This window comes from Lissotriton vulgaris, chromosome 4_1, assembly GCF_964263255.1.
Source record: "Lissotriton vulgaris chromosome 4_1, aLisVul1.2, whole genome shotgun sequence".
NCBI classification, from domain to species: Eukaryota; Metazoa; Chordata; class Amphibia; order Caudata; family Salamandridae; genus Lissotriton; species Lissotriton vulgaris.
The window spans coordinates 1,063,869,989-1,063,882,865 of NC_141691.1; the positions used below are offsets into that span (position 1 = coordinate 1,063,869,989).

General features: G+C 48.2%; 1 protein-coding gene across 1 annotated transcript in view; it reads left to right on the forward strand.

Moving 5' to 3' along the window:
* Positions 1-12,877, forward strand: part of MARCHF6 (membrane associated ring-CH-type finger 6) — a 1,612,715-nt gene that overhangs the window by 26,865 nt on the left and 1,572,973 nt on the right. The window lies entirely within an intron of this gene.

The window sequence follows — 12,877 nt, forward strand, 5'->3', positions numbered from 1 at the left end:
AGCGTCAGTATAGATTGTAACAATCCATGTGGTTGGGATCTTCCTGTCCACAGTTCCACTGTTTACGAAATGTGTGTATCGGGTCTTCATATAAAAGGAATTGTCCTGGTTGCAGTCTGGGGCTGTCAACCAAGTCCCTCATTTGGACCAGCACTGATTGGTGGTAGTAGTCCCCTATGGTCTCCAGCTCCGCTTCCTTCCAGTGAGATAGTTGTTCAGGGGTGAATGTCTTCCTAGGGATGCCATGCAGTAGGCCTATCCATGGCAGAGCAGGTGCATATGGGGGTGGGGGGGGGGTGTCTTTGTCCGTGTGGCCACACTGCGTCTCTAGCATTGTAGTGCTGTTGTTTGCCACAGTGTCTGGTCCAGGATCACCACAGCCGTCTCTAGCATTTCCGCTAATAACAAAGGTGTGTGGCCCCCTGTGTCAGTCAGAGTTGTGCCCCCAGGATCTACGTCCTCTATCCATTGTGCTAGCTATTGTAGTTGGGACGGCAAATAGTAGTGCTTGAAGTTTAGCACTCCCAGTCCCCCTCCTCAACTGGGCACTGTTGTGTTAGCAAAGACCCTCTCCAGCGACTCCTATCCCAAATGAGATCTCTAAGTAGGGTATCTAATTGTCTAACCCAGCCAGAGGGTACTACTAATGGTAGATTAGCAAAGAAGTACAGTAGGAGTGGTAGCATGACCATTTTAGATAGGGAGATTCTCGCCATGATCGGGAGACGCAAGGAGCACCAAAAAGGTACACAGGTTTTAAGGGATCGCAGTGCGCGTCTGAGGTTTTGCTTCTCTCATATCCTCCAGGGAGTGAAATATCTTGTTCCCCAGGTATTTTAAGGTGCGGGAAAACCAGTTAAGATTTATGGGCAGGTTCGCTGGGCAGAGAGCATCTGGCAACAGCTGAAACGGGTAAGTCTTCCTTTTATTGACACGTAGTCTGGAAACTCGCTCGTATCTATCCAAGATATCAAGTGCCGAAGTCGCACCATGTCCGGCATCCTCCAGATATATCCGGAGATCATCTGCGTGTAGCAAGATGATATGTTTATGTCCTCAAACTGTTATTCCCATCCCAGCACTTTCCTGGCGGAACAATGCAGCCAGCGGTTCTGATGCTAAAGCGAACAGGAGTGGTGATGGGGGCATCCCTGTCGGGTACTTACGGTATTGTGGAGAGACTACTCTTCCCGTCCTAGCCCTGGCACTAGGTCGCTCATAGAGTACCTGAACCCATCTTAACCACTCCTCCACTAGACTCATGTGTTGCATGATATCAAATAGAAAGTCCCATCTAATCGTGTCTAATGCTTTTTCTTGGTCTATTGACAGTAGTGCTGCGTTGGGGAGAATTTGCATGGTGGGGTGATACAGTAGATGACGTAGGCGACGTAAATTATGAAAGGTGCTTCTCGCTGGGATTAAGCTGTTCTGGTCTGAGTGGACCAGGTTAGATATGTGCAGAAGCAGACTCTGGGCCAGGAGCTTACTGAGGATTTTAAAATCTTTATTGAAATGGAGAGAGGGCGATATACCTGGACTTGTGGGCCTTCTAATTTGCTTTTAAGAAGGGGAATTACCAGTGCGTCCCTAACAGAGTCAGGGAGATGCCCTAGTCGCAGTGATTCTGCATAGACAGGTGCCATACTGGGGACCAATCTAGGGGCATACGTAGGGTAAAATTCTGCTGGTAGCCCACCTGGGCCCAGAGTCTTCGCCTTGGCCATGGTTTTAATATCTATCTGTATTTTGTGGGGCACCTAGGCTTGCCATGTCCTGTTGGTCCAGACGTTTAAGCGGAGCCAGGGATAGAAAGCCTTCCTGCTCGTCGTGCGACACAGGGGGAGGCTCGTCGACCCAGCCCCAAGACGCCTGAGGGCATTTGCGCGCTCTACAAGTCTTTTAATCAAATCAAATCAGTGTCGCAAAGTACTCGCGAAAGAGGGCATTAATGGCCTCTGGGTCATAAACAGAGAGGCCCGTTTCGGTTAGAATATGAGTGATCGGGGAACCTCTCATTTCCGATTTGACCAGCCAAGCTAATACCCGGCCCGGTTTACCCGCCTCCGTTTGCACTCTTGCACAATAGCCCTTATAATCATAGCATCTTAATTTCTCGAGAGCTAAGTGGTACAGCTGTTGTGTATCCTTCAGGTGTTTACTTTGTGTCACATCCTGCCCCTGTGTATTATCCAAGCCGTGTAGTTGGTCTTCTAACTGGCTTACCTCTTAGTGTAGTTCGCGCTGTCCCACGGATTGACCCTGACAGAACCCTCTTGTCATAATTGTAAAGGCTTCCCATTCTGTCAGTGCTGTAGTCGCTGTGTGTGTTAATGTCAAACTATATATAGATGATCCCAAGGTTTCCCTAAAGCAGGTGTCTTCTAGCATATTCGTGTTGAAATGCCACAGCGGAACCGGTGGCCGTCTTCCCTCCGGTTTCATAGACAATAGTAAGGGGTTATGGTCCGACAAAGTGCGTCCAAGATATTCTGTGTGTGTAATCACTTACCCAAGCTCTGGTGTACAGAGGAACATGTCTATTTGTGTGTGTAACTGGTGTAAAGTGGTGAAATAGAAATAGTCTTTATTGTCTAAATGTGGTATCCTCCATATGTCCATCAGTCCTCAAATGGGCGATCCAGTCCCGGAACCCCGTCACTGAGCGGTACGCCTGAGCCCCCGGCAAGGGGGGTGCAAGGGATCTAGGTCAACATCTGTTAAGCAGTTATAGCCCCCTCTATAAGCATGTTATTGGCTACCATCGTAGCCTTTTGCGGGGAGAGGCTATGTAAATAGGTCACCTGATTGTAATTAGGGGCGTATAACTACCCAACAGGATTTCGCGTCCTAGTAAGCTACCTTTCAAGAGCACGTAACTGTCCTCCTTATCTGTCAGTGTATGCATGGATTTGAAGGGTACACCCGCCCAAACTCAAAACCGTGCGTCCCTGGCATAGGCTGAGTAGTATGTCTGATATATTTGCCCTCTCGAACGCCTGCTTAGTTTTTCTATTTCGCCCCCAATAAGATGTGTCTCCTGCAGAAAAGCAATTTGCACCCCCGTCTTCGTAAAAATCGATGTATGTTGTGCCGCTTGGTTGTCGTGCCCATTCCCCTAATATTCCAGGAAATTAATTTGAATACATGGTACGTGTGTGCCATAGCTAAGAGTGCCAGCTCTGTACCCTCTTCTCAGCCCTCCCTTGGTCCCTCCCAAAGCTATAAAATGTGTCCCGCCTCACCTACAAGGGGGTAAGCCCCAAAAACAAACATAAACAAAGTCCCAACAGAAATGAACTCCCTCTTCCGAGAGCAGCCTGGCAATGGCCAGCCACCAAAACTGTGAATAGTTCAACATGTTCCACAGAAGGACACAACCAGTTGCTAGTGTGGGCCTCTGCGAGGGGGTGGCTGCTTTCCGGCTCAAGTTAGAAGCTATGGCCACCCACGCCAACCCAAGGGAAAAAGATGCTCAGCTAATTCTGATCCTTACAACTGCAAAGCGCTCAGATATTCAAGCGCATGTTGCCTCATTTATCGGGGTCACAGAGTCCAAGATCGTCCGCTGTCCTGGGGGTTTATGACCGTCAGTCGGGCACTGTCTACATGGGAAGAGTGGAAACCTGATCCTTCAGTCGCCCTCCCAGAGGGCTAGCCTTCGTCAGGCTGGGGGCTTCTGGGTTGTGTGATATCCGCCACCACCTGTGTTTATTCTTAGACCCCTTGATGATTGGTCGACAAGTGACCCGAAATGCATTGGGTTTGTCAAAAAACTGTATTTTGATGTAATCAAGTTGCAATTATGAATGAATGAATGAAGTTCTACTGAAGAGTGAAAAAATTAATGAATACATTTAATGGAAATACAAATCATCGATCAAGTGTGTGAATGATTTGTTCAACGTATGAAATCAAGTAAATAAACTTTCAGTTTCATGAAAAAGTGAACACATCAAAGGGACTGACTCGTCTGACCCACGTAGACTTCCCATCTAACTCACACGAAGCTTGGCCGGGAACATAAGGGAATATTGCAGGCCCTCCTCGAGTAAGGCCTTCTTCACTTCCAGGAAGAAGGCCCTTCTTAGCTGCACCTCTGGGGTGTAACCCAGGAAGATAGACACCCCGCTGTCATCAATCATGAAGGGCCCACCTGAGCTTTCCTTTTGTAGCAGGCGGTCCCTATAACAAAAGTGTAGGAGTCGTGCCACCACGGGGCGGTATGGTTGGCTAGGTACAGGCGGCCGGGCAGGAACTTTGGGGGGGCTTTCCAGGGTGTACAAGGTAGAGAGGCCCTCCGGGGCCACATCCCCGTGAAGCCATGATTCTAAGAATGACAGCATGTTGAGGCCCACTTTTACCTCCGGTAGCCCAACTACATGTATATTATTCTGGCAGTTACGTTCTTCTGCGTCCTCTGCCCTACGTTCCAGTGCCTGTACTCGGACTGAAAGCTCATCCACCGTTTTGCTCCGTATTTGTTGCGCTGGTTGTTGCTCTGCAATAGAGGTCTCCGTTGCTCCTACTCTTTCTGCTACTTTCATATGCTACACCTGCAGCAGTCCCAGGCGAACAGACTGTGCTGATATCTTGATGTAGTGCGGACTTTGGGTCCGCTATTGCCTCCAGGATTTTGGCCAGCTACTGTTGGATCGGGTCCACCTCTGATTGGAGCCCAGTTTGCTGGGTGGACGGCTCCCCATCCTGGTCTGCCACCAGATTGGTCATTCTTGCCTTCAGTTTACCCGTCTATGCTCCCACCAGCCTCCTAAGCGACCTGGGTCTTGATTACGACCTACGTGCATTGGGGGAGTAGATAGTTGCGGCAGCTGAAATGCTCCCAAGGGGATCTCTAGACTCTCAGATAATCACATGAGTTTCCCCGAAACCAATATTCTTTAGTCTAGTGTCCCCTGGGAAGCATACCGCCCCAAGGTTGGGGGGGAGGCTGAGGCCATCTCTGTCCCAGCACCCCACAGAGGGGAAGATGTTGAACTGTTGCCCTTACCTCTGGTTCGCTATATCGCCTCCATAGTGGGTGAACCAGGGTGAAACGAGGGGCCAGGCAAGCCAGTTCTGGGTCATAGGCCCGTTCGTCTGCTCCCAATTACCCCAGATTCATCAGTTCGCATTGTGTCCCAAATTGAGAGGTGTCCCAGGGACTTATCCCTAACATAGGAGAGTGCCCGATATAAGTATTAAAGGCATGCAAGGAGGGGGGTCTCAGCAGTCTCGCTCCAACGTCCTCACCCGGTCCTCCTATTGTCTCAGGATCGGCGGCGCCCCTGTTCCCAATGCAAATCTCACCTTTCATGCCCAGGGCCTGCCGCCCCTTAGTGCTGCTGCTGCATCCGGGCCGCTGTATCCTGCCCGCTGTTGTGCAATCGGGGAGGCACGTCGTTCTCGGGGAGCTTCAGGTTCACCCACCGTTGCGCACCGCTCCCTGAGGTTGCTCGTAGCATGCTCGGCTTCCCAGGCTGGTTGTCAACAACGTGCAACTGTGATCTCGACCCTCCCCTCTGCCCAGCAAGGGATAGGAGGCTTCATTCACTACCTCTATACATCAGGGCTGTTGTTTGTGCAAGAGGCCCGGGATCTGCCACGACTCAGTGGAGGCACCTCAAACAGCCCAGGCCCACCCATCAAAGACGTTCCAGGCCTCGCCGGAGGCCCAAGTTACTGCTGCATAGCTGAAGGAGCTCCTTATCCCAGGGAGCTTCGAGCACCGCAGCTGCCCAGCGCCGCTCCCCTGGGCCTACGACCCTAAGCCCGGTTCTTCAGGCCAGCAGGTATTGGTGTGGGGCACAGTCTTCAGTTGCCTGCTGCCTCTGGCGGTGGGGTCCTCTGTGTAGAGGAGTCGCCATCTTGGCTCTGAGCCTGCTGTGGCGTCGGCTCTCCCACTCTCCAGGCATCAGGTGCCCCCGGGCCCTCAATGCAGCTCAGTGGGCACACCAGGTTCCACCGCAGTTCAGGGCCGTCCACGCCTGATCATTTCTCACGGATCAAGCTGTAATTTGCCAAGAATATCCCGGGTTGGCGCGAAACATAAGCTTCATGTGTCTCTCATTGCTGGCTCGCAAGCCACGCCCCAGAGGTAGCAATACTTTTTAAGGGTGGTTTTCATTCTTGCTTCTGTTCTGTATACTGCACCGCCATATTGGCGGTTAACAGTCTAGTTGGCCCATTTAGCATCTATTTAAGCCGCTTATCAGCACGCACGCACTCACTGCGGGTGCGCCTAAGGCAAGCCCATCTGCACCCATCCATGCCTAGACTGCACCAGGGACCAAGACCCTTTGCTATATAAGATCTGCCCACTCTCAAGAACTCCTCGGCTGAACTTGGAACTTGGCGCCATCAGTAACAAATAAGGGCCTTCATGTTTTAGATCTATTGAAGGCACAGATGGCTGCAGTAAGTGTAGGTTTTTCACTGTGACCATTTTGGCCTCTGAGTAAGTGTCACACCCCAAAGTATGCCCTCTGCCAAATGTGTCCCATAAAATTGTAGGTCTCTAGTTGAACACAAACTAGAGCATGAGGAACATTTGCTAGATGCTGTCTTTTTAACTGAGACCTGGTTGACCGAGTATTCCTCAGCAGATATTCTGGAAGCCATTCCACAAGGTTTCGCCATAGTGAGACAGGATAGACTTTCTCATGGAGGGGGAGGAATGGCATTTGGGTGGTTGGTCCTTTAGATCCAATTGACCATCTGACCCAACGGTCTTTCAGAGGCAGAAAGCATCAGCTGAGTAGTTCAATGAAGAACTCCTGGGGATGAAAAAGAATTGTCAGCGGCTTGAACGCCTTTGGTGGAGGGTATATGATCTTGACAGTAAAACAAGCTATGGGGCTGTGCTCAAACTGTATCAGGCACATATCAAGCATGTTGGGCTGTATTGTTACTCTAATAAAATTCATTCGGCACAGAATTCCTCTCAAATTGTTTGCCATTGTAAAGTCTTTTACATCTTTGTCCCGAGTGTCAGCATGCACTCTACCTTCAAAGGAGGTTTGTAATGCCCTCACTCAGTTCTTTTGGGACAAAGTGGCAATGATTTGCCATTCTTTCCCAGTGGAGGTTAGAGAATCTGCTTGTCTGAATTCATGCTTTGAACCCACAGAATGTAGCTTAGTGCTGCAGGATTTTAAACCGATTGAACTGGAGGAGATGTCTGCTTTGCTGATGCTTGTCAAATCCGGCTCTCCATTTGATCCTGTATCACCCTCTATTCTGGAATGGGGAGTGGAAGATGTGCTGCCTGTGGTTCATGAGCTACTGAATAACTCCCTAGTGGGGGCTAGGTTTCGAAAAAGTGGAAGCATGCAATGGTAGTTCCCTTGCTTAAAAGCCATTACTGGATCCTACTAATCCAGAAAACTGCTGACCTGTTTCTTTACTGCCATTGTTGGCTAAAGTTGCTGAGAAATATGTAAACTGACGACTCCCCCAGTTCATGGTGACTAATGATTTTCTTCTTAGGACACAGTTGGTGTTTCACCCATCCTATAGCAGAGAGTCAGACAGCCAGGCTGTTTGCTTCGGAATCCATTTCTCAAATCTTGGATGCAGGAGACGCTGCAGCTCTCTTGATGTTAGACACATCGTTCTGCACAATCTGTTTATTGAGAGCCTGTGGAGATGCGGTGTCAGGATACATAGCTTTACGGTGGTGGCTTCCATTCTTCAGGGCCACATGTTATAGGCTTGTCAAAAACCACACCATTTGAGTGTTCAATCTGCAGCAAGGAGTTCTTCCTGAGCCCACCAGTACTAAATTTATACATGCTCTCCCTAGCTAAGATCATTGAACATCATGGATTTACAGTAATCGCCTATGCTGATGTCACCCAGTTGATCATTATCTTTTCTCAGGATTCTGCAACCACTCCTTTCTTAGGTTATGTTTGGAGGAGGTTCTCGGGTGAATGGAGCAGAACTGTTTAAATCTGAACGCAAGGAAGACACTGGTCTTTATCTTGGGCAAAAGAACCCAATATTTGGTTGACTGGCCTCAAACTCTCGACCCATTAGTCAGCCCAAAGGCCAAGGTTAAAAGCCTGGATATATGATTTGATCAGAAACTGTCTTTTGGCAGCCACATTACAGCATTGGCTGGGAAATGCTTTGGAGTCCTTTAAAACCATGCGTGAAAAAGATCCTTGATGTGGTCCCGGAAACTGTGAGGAAAACTGTGTTCCATGCCTTAATTATTTTGAGGCTGGACTACTGCAAGGTGTTCTATCTAGGGGTGTCACATTCTTGTATGATGTATCTTTAATGAGTGCAGAACGCGGAGATTGTCTCCTACTTAATCTTCTGAAGCCTGTCTCCCTGGATCTTCACTTGCCAAGTTACATTGGCTCCCGGTGAAGAGCAAGATCTTGTTTTAAGGCATTGTGCTACTGTTATAAATCTTTGACAAAAAGTGGCTCTTGGTTCACCCAACTCTATACTCCTCGGAGTAAGTTTATATCCTCTTGATAAGTAGGGTGTGTGTGTATTCTGAGAGTGAGAAGAGTGCCCCCTGGTGGCAGCTCCATTTAGTTATTTAGCATCAAAACTTTGGACTCGCTGCCCTTTTTCTGTTCAACAGGCCCCTTCCGAACTCCTTTTTAAAAAGAGTTCGAAAACCTGGCTGTTTAGACAGAATTGATCTGTTACGCAGCACACGGAAGCCTGGATTCTAGCACTGGGACACTTTGTCTTGAGGTAGCCATGCACTTTATAAGTTACATTTTCATTTATATTTTTATAGCAGACTTCCGGCAAAAAAGCAGACCATCCTCATCTACAAATCAGATAGCATGAAAAAGATCCTGCCAGGCCCCGGACTCTGGGCAGAGGTTAGGATGAAACTGACACTAAATCTTTCATGATGCATTTTTCCCAAGACATTGAAGGAGAAGTTACTGGGTTAAGGGCTGGTCCTGAGATGATGCTTAGAGGAAGCACTGAAGGAGATGCAGAACTTGGTGGCCAACTAGACGTACTTGAATATACCCAAATAAGAAAAGAATGGACGTTGAACACCATAGAGCCTGTTTGCTACAAATGAGTGACTAAATGACTCCCCCCCCCCAGTGAAAACCAGTACATGTGGAGAGCAGGTCATGCCAATGTAACCTTTGCAACCATGGCATACATAAAAAGGATTAGAAGCAAGAGATGTCCTGGCCTACGTCCAAGAACTGTTGGAAGCTAACTACGAAAAGCCAGGCGACGGCCTTCCTTGCATAAACAGGTCTCACAGGGCAACTGCGGATGTAGCAGGTGCAGAGACCCCTGACATATTATCCTGCCTAAACAACTTTTATGATAAAGAGCGTTATAAAGGCAGTCGGGTCTAAAAGCCAAATACTCTACAGTTGAAATGCAAGATTTCGAAGATCTGTCTCATCACACTTGACTACTAGTCTCCCTCTTCAAAGGCAACTGTCAACGAAATACATCAGTCATACAATATGTAACCTCCTCATGTGTCTCTTTAATTCCTTCCCAGTTTACTGTATGACTAAATGATAGAGGGAGTCATCTTGGTGGTTCTATCATCTTGTAGGCCAATTGTTCTCCCGGCAGGTCACCTGTTGAAATTTTGGAGAGGGTGAATCACATCCTTGTCCTTGCTGTATTTACTCACTCTTTGGGGATTGTCTTGTACCATTCTGCAAGACCATAATCTATTCAGGGCTCCCTAGATGGGGGAAATCTGGCTCGCTGACCTTATTCTCATTACTTTCGGGTGGGCTTGGGCAATTATCAAGCAGGTTTCTTTCAAGGATTTAGATGTATGGATCTGTCCTTCCCATTATAAGATGATATAGAAAGCATGACCCTACCTGTAGCGAATACCTTTGTTATATAGAAAAGACGTGGCTGGCTTGAATGTCTTTCAGGTGTTGTTCAGTATGGAATTCGGGGGGTGGAACGATAGGCATATATTTTGAAGGTAGTGAAACACTCCTAAAAATACTATATCACTGGTACTGCACTCCCACTAAATACAAAGCTATGGGCCACACAAAAGGAGCACACTGCTGGAGAGAATGTGGGGCTACTGAACTCACTCAATTATGTAGTTGTTCCTGCCTGAAATTAAGGCCCTTCTGACAATTGTTAACGTGATTGAGGATGTGAAGGGGTCCTAGTTGGCTTATTGCCCTGAGGTAACCCTGGTTGGACCTCCCGTCAAAGGAGGTCTGATGCCTCTTATAGGGTAGAAAAGGCAAAATAATGTCCCACTAGCTCATAGCAACAAAACAATGCATACTATCACTGCGTGGCACTACAAAGGTCCTGGGAGAAGCTGTTTGAATGAGCAGGATTTGATGCATTGTGGCAATAAACATTTCAAGCTGACCAAGGGAAGGAACAGGACTTCAGGAGACACTGGGGGAAGCTTTTAACCTATCTATCCATAGACTTTCTGGAACTGCAATGCTGCCGAAAATTGAGAGCCTTGAACACCCTAGAAGATTCTAACCTGGAACTCAACTATAAAAAAACAAAAAGATACTGGACATAAAAAGACTTTAGCATGGTTTTAGCTTACAATATACTCAATTTATTGGATTATTATTTAAACTAAAATACTATAGTTTGTGTTTGAATTCGACCCACAAGAAATATTTGATAAACAGATCAAGACTGTAAATGAACTAAAAAAAATACTTAACTTCTAAGCTGACCATTTTTAAATCCTAGCTCTTTTTACTAGCTTCTTTGAAGCCGTTTTTCTCTTTTATTGCAAGATGCGCACTAAGAAATCATTACTAATATTAGTTAATCTATGTCCGTTTTAAACCTAGAATGTTTCTTATAGCACAAGAACCAAAACATTCTTTTTTTTTTTAAAAAGATCTTTATTGTAAGCAAAGCCATTGACATCACCAAGTCTTTACATTTTCACATTGCACTGTATCATACACCACAACAGACATGCGAGCGATGATCGGGTAGAACCGTACACAGCCTTTTTGCCGGCATCCCGGAGGCCCGGCGGTGTGGTGAAGTGTCGTTATTCTAGTATAACCAAGTGCAGTGTCTCTCCATAGGCAACTTATTAGAGCAGTGTGTCAACTGGCAATCCCCAACTGCGATCGCGGCAAAAAGGTCTAGTATTGAAATAAGGTCAATAGAACTACCCGAACTAAACCCCTACCCCTCCCCCCAGAGTGTGGCTGTGGAACTGCTAACCCCATCCAGTCATATGTACCTCAAGGTGTACCTGCTATGTGCCCCGTGTCGTCCCACCGTACGTGAATGTCCCCCCAGAGCGACCCCCAATCGTGCCCCAGAATCAGGAACCTCAGTGTAGCCCCCTCCCGTCCCGAATCTCACCCCAACCCACTCCCCTCGGGGAAAGAAATTCATGCGTTCAAACCACTATTCCACCACCCGGTCTTGGAGTTCAGCTACTTCAGAAGTGTCTGAGTCGCCATCCTTCCCCTTATGCAAGTGTTCTTTATAAAGATCCCAGAAATTCTTGGGCCTACTCCTGGGCGGTAACAGGTCGCTGTACAGTTCTGTTTGAGTGCAGCAGTACTGTAGGTCCCGCAACCATCTTGTTTTGGCAGGTAGGGGCCCACGCATCCAACAGGCCGCAACCACCCTCCTGGCTAGCAGCAGGGCCATATCAACCAGCCGGCGCAGAGAAGGGGCCAACGGCTTAGAGTAACCAAGGAGCGCAAGCGCCGGAGTGCGCGGCAGGGTCTCCCCCAGAATCTGGTCAAGTTCCGCAAATACCTCCCCCCAGAATGCTCGTACCCCGGGACAAAGCCACGCTAAATGGAAGAAGTCTGCCACCAATGTTCGGCAACGCTCACACTCCGCAGTGGGGCGAAGGCCATAGCGGTGCAGTCGTTCGGGGGGTATAGTACACCCGCTGGAGGAATTTGAAATGCACCAGCCTGTGCCTGCCATTCAGGGAAATCTTGCGCGTGCTGGAGCAGCAGTATCGCCACATGACGTCGTCTATGGGGGTTTGCAAATCGTCCTGCCAGGCCGCTCTAGCTTTAGAGGGTTGTGGGCGCTGACGCTGATGAGGACCAAAGAGCGGCAGCACAGACAATAGAAACGCAGAACACGGCAATGCGTGGGAAGCAAGAACCACAGCATTCCGCTCTGCCAGATCCTGTTGAATACCAAACAGTCAGTTTTCCACAGATAGAATAAAAAGGAATCCAAAAGGAATAATGACAGTTGTTAGATAGTATTATCCACTGATAAATACTATTGGAACACAACCCTTCAGTTAGTTAATTACTGTCCTCACGGAAACACATAGCTGAGACCGCCACTGTGCTCCGTTGTAACTTGAATCCAGAATCGATCATAAACGAAGAAAAAACAAGCAGCTTGTACTGGTGACACGTAGCGTCTAACACCACCGTGCACCCCTTAAGCCTCAGCAGGCTAGACTGACAATAGCGATATCACAGAACACCCAGTCCAGGTCAAAACGGTAACGTGTGGCTGGGAACCACTACGCTCCGCAAATAGGCAGAAAAACAATCCGCAAATAATAACGCGCGCAGTTCCTTCACTGCACGCGACGAGCAAGATGGCAACGCGTAGTAGCCGCCACCGCGCTCCGCTCAATGACGGGGAATCAGAACAGGATACCGCTCCTACCTTTAACAAAGTTCTTCCACGCAGGAGAATCCTCAATGACCAAACGAAAGAGCGAGAGAAGGCTTCCCTCTCGCGTAGCACCCAAAACGCCGGAATTACACGCAACAGGAAGCGTGTCTTACTTCCTGAAATAGCCTCAGCCGAGGCTTCTGGGAAATGTAGTTTCTAGGCGATGTACCAGGTTTTCAATGCAGGCGCCTAGTTAGATCCTGACAGAATCGGGGAAGCACTACCATTT